Raw genomic sequence first — 4,463 nt, 5'->3', positions numbered from 1 at the left:
GGGCCTTTGTGCCTACTAGGATGATGACTGTGTACTGGTGATGTGGATTATTATTTCCCACACGCCCCCATAAGACACATCGTCCATACAGAGGCATGCATGTGTAAAAAGTGTGAGATTCAATCTACATGCTTTGGATTGTACAATGATCATGCTTATGCAACCTTCATAAATTGAAATCATGACGAGGCTGTCGATTGAATCAGCCAGGGTCGATGGTTGCCTTCATAAGCAGTCGGATCTTCAGCTCAGATCTTCTCTTTGTAAGATCTTTGAAAAACTTTATGCGGTCCATGACATGTATGCTTTCAAGAGCTTGAATACCACATGTTCGCCCCCTCAAGCAAAATGAAAGCATAACTGTAGCTTTCAGATTTGGAGTTGATGTCGAGGTTGCGTCTTCAAGTGTTTTGAAGCAGCTGGCCACCAAGTGGAGGTTGATATGCATTTGCAGGTACAAACATGGGACGATCTTGATGAGAAAGGTTGAGAGCTCATGAAGATGAGGAATTGGCTCATGTGTTGTTGTTTTCGCGACAAAGCATCCACCAGGGTCGAAAGAAGTAGAGAGCCACGGTTTTGGGTAATGGTATGATTGGTTGGATGTTTGGGAGAACTGTTGCAAGACAGGAAGCATCTCAGCGATTTGACCTGTTGTGAGGTGTCCCCAAAAAAGAAGGAAGTCACTCCATGACACATCCAAAAAGGGATTCTTCAAGGACAGATCGGAGACGAATGTCGAGGTGTGGAGTAAAGAAGGGGAAGACTCTTGGCAGTCAAGTGTAGGAGTAAGTAGTATGGAGATGTTGCTTGGAGGTTCACCATTCATGTGGGGTTGGGTTCCATAAGATTGGCATGGGGTTTGGTTGCCTTGGTGAACGGAAACAACTTCATAACAAGCAGATATGTCCAGGTTGAAAAGATGTGTCACTCTTCTTATTATGTCCAAGAGGGTTGTTTTTGAGGCACTGGCACGCCTGTCTGAACTATTTGAAGCAGGAACATTGCATGCATTAGATGTAGCACGAAGAGGTTTGTCGGCTGTGGATTGAACCACAACTTGATCTGTAGGAGGTTGGTTCCCAAGGAAGAACTCAACGATGGACTTATTACCATCAGCATCTTCAGTTGGAGGGTGAGTGGTTGCGGGTTGGAGGGATGCACCAGTGTGGGCAGCGGCATGAGTGCCATCAGATGTGATGGCAGTGGACTTTGCGATATCAGCTTTGGCTGATATGATGGCTACATCAGGAGCAATTGCAGCAGCAAGGGCAGCCTTCTTGGTTGCAAGAGCTGTTAATTCTAGAGAGGTGGTGGTAGCACCGACCACAGAGGGCTCGTCTGCAGGTGATGCAGCAACAACTACTACGGCAGCAAGGCTGACAGCTATCTTGGCCGCATGAGTGACGTCAGTCACAACTGCATTGATGGCAGCACAATCTTCAGCTGTAGAGGTTGCATCAATAGTCGCGGCAGGAAGGGTTACATTAGCATCATCTGTTGGGGGGTGGACAGCACCTGAAGAAGGTAGGGCCTGGGTGAGTTGAACGTCCACTACGGGGAAGGATACGTCTGAATCTACTTCTCCAACAGAGTATGTGGCCTCATTGAAAGTTGAAGGCCGGGCCTCAATGTCATCTGCTACAGGAAGTTGTGCATCTTCTGCAGGTGGGAGCCGCGCTTTTAGCATCAGTGGTGGCATCAGCAGAATGGGTTGCAAGTAGTTTATTCACAGGTGCGACGGAACCTCCGTCTACAGCCAGGTGAAAGTTAGAAGGATGGGCGGTTGCTGGGTTCGTGGCTAGTCTGTCTGTAGTGTTTGCAGCAGCATCGATGCCTGCTGGCTTGGGGTCGTGAGCAACGTCATCTGCCTCTATAGGATTTGTAGCAGGGTCATCGTTTGCAGCAAAACACTCGTTTGGAGCAGGGTCTCCGTCTGCACCAGGGTTGTCAGGGACACGGGTTCTCCATGCCATTTGGATAGAGAGTGGGTGACTTGACTGATATCAAGGGACAGCAATGATTCATCCTGCATCGCAATCAGCACCAGGAAGTAAATGGGCCAGCCCACATGGAGCCATGGGGTTGGAGGCACGCTGCTTTGCAACAGCAGGGACTGCGGCGCAGGAGACATGGCGGACCTGTTGCAGTGCAGCATGGAGTACGGGCGATGGATTTGATGTTCCCCATAGCATGTGATGTGCAAGAGGCATGGCTAGCTGGACGCAAGGCAGTGTGGAGAACCAGCAAGGAGGGTCTTTGCCACAGTAAGGGTTGCGCAAGGACTTGGACGTGGGGCTCTGCACAGGGCAGCCAGAATTGCCTGCTGCTCTGATACCATGTGAGAGAGAGAGAGAGAGAGAGAGAGAGAGAGAGAGAGAGAGAGAGAGAGAACACGCAGAGGAGTGGGCAAGAAAGAGAGAGAAGGAGGTTGTTAAGCCTGAGGCACCCAAGAAGGCGATAGGCTAGAATGAGATAGATTGATTACGAGGTGTTGCAGTTATATACAGTTTGCATGGTAGTTACAAGGGCATTAGGAAGCCGCGAGATATCTTGGGATGCGGGCCGTTGTGCCTACTAGGATGATGACTGTGTACTGGTGATGTGGATTATTATTTCCCACACAAAAAACAAGCCCCGCATGCCAAATTTTGATTGGTCAAAGCAGCTATGGTCGTGGGGACAAATTTCCTCGCCTGAATTTAAAAAAGGTAGTAAGGTGAAGGGCATATCCAACTAGCATGTCATCATGTGATTGAGCAGTTGAAGGTCAGGTGAGCATGTCATTGGATGAGTAGGTCAAGGCCAGGTCAAGATGTCATCATGTGGAGGATCAGGTCAAGGCTATGTTAGCACATCTTTGTGTGGTTGTGTATGTCAATGGCAAGTGATAACATTGTCATGTGGATGAGGAGGTCAAGGCTGGATCTGCACGTTGTTGTTCGGATGACCAGGTCAAGGCCAAGTCAGCATGTTATCCTCTGAATGAGGAGGTCAAGTCCATAGATCGATGTGTGGACTAGCAGGTTAAGGCCATAAATCAATAAATACTAAATATTTCAAGCCTCCAATTCACACAAATGGTAGGACAAAAGGTTGTGCCTTCTCATCTGGTTAAAACAAAGCGTAGAGTTTCCTTCCCACGGTCAAGTTGGACATATCCTGCATCTGCTGCTAACTAGCATCTCATCTCTCACCCAAGTTTCAGCTTGTTCAGAAATGAAGAGGAAACAAACTTAGGTATTCAAAGTTGCATAATTCAACGCCTGGTCTTTGCTCTTCGATCCACTTTGCAATGGAAGAGAGTATGCATGCTGCTCTTCAGCAATCGCGCACGAAAACGAGCATCTCATCGTGACTAGCATCTTATTGTGAATTCTCTCATCAAAGTAGCCTAACTCAACGTCGTCCAGCCTGGTCTTTGCTCTTCAATCCACTTTGCAACAGAAGAGAGCACACATGCAGGTCTTCATCAATCGCACATAGAAACCAGCAGAATTGTAGCCTAACTATCATCTCATCGTGAATTCTCTCTTCGTCACCAGCATTGAGAAATAATGAGAAACAAAACCAGAATTGCAGTCTCTTCTTGCTCAATTTTCAAGCGGCGCAATTTTTTGCTGAGACATGCTTTTCCTCAATTACTAGATCATCTTTGCATTAAGTTCTGAGTGTCCATTGTGATTTGGGTACTTGAGATGCCTACAGGATAATCATTCCCTATGTAATTTGGCTCCTGTTGGTAAGTTATTGACAAATTAAGAAAATTGTACAAACATCTTCTCCACGTTGAAGGCTTTGCAGGAGGGTGGCCACCAGCCATAGCAGGCCAAAAATAGAGCGCATTAAAATAGACAACCAAACAAAAAACACAATGAAATGAAACTAACTGAAGGCAATTGACTTTGCATAGACTGGACCTCACAACCCACAACAGAAGAGTTGCAGCAGGAAAGAGCGTAGCAAAGCGTCCAAGGTACGAGCTCACTATAAAATAAAAAGCCCTCAATATAATACCCTCTCAGGAAGTTCACATTCCACATACCTGGAATTTGGATATTGCGTATCGAAACTGCTGTTAGCTTTTGTAGCTACCAAGCCTTGTGCAGCACGGTTGCTTGTGTGTGTGTGTGTGTGTGTGTGTGTGTGAGAGAGAGAGAGAGACAGAGAGAGAGAGAGAGAGAGAGAGAGAGCACGCACTACAGAAGTGAAGCAGGAGCCGAGTACTAACAGAAAAACACCTTTAGTACTCAAGCCAACACGTCCCTACTAGACGAACAAAAAATAGCAATTCTGTGCATGCCGTCCACCTCAAAAAACAAGCCCCTCATGCCAAATTTTGATTAGCTAAAGTCTCGATGGTCGTGGGGACAAATTTCCTCCCCTTAGACTCTGCCTTAACGGCAGTGCCAACAAAATGTTTATGCAGACTGTGAAAAGTTGGCAACTTGCAGGCATGGCGT

At 47.0% G+C, this 4,463-nt stretch overlaps 1 pseudogene; it reads right to left on the bottom strand.

Moving 5' to 3' along the window:
• Positions 1-202: 202 nt before the first annotated feature.
• Positions 203-2,213, bottom strand: LOC147431997 (uncharacterized; annotated as a pseudogene).
• Positions 2,214-4,463: the final 2,250 nt, after the last annotated feature.

Source organism: Adiantum capillus-veneris, chromosome 20, assembly GCF_014529385.1.
Source record: "Adiantum capillus-veneris isolate H3 chromosome 20, ASM1452938v2, whole genome shotgun sequence".
Taxonomy (NCBI): Eukaryota; Viridiplantae; Streptophyta; class Polypodiopsida; order Polypodiales; family Pteridaceae; genus Adiantum; species Adiantum capillus-veneris.
Note: the sequence above shows the minus strand (reverse complement) of the source record. Positions and strands in the feature narration are given on the sequence as shown.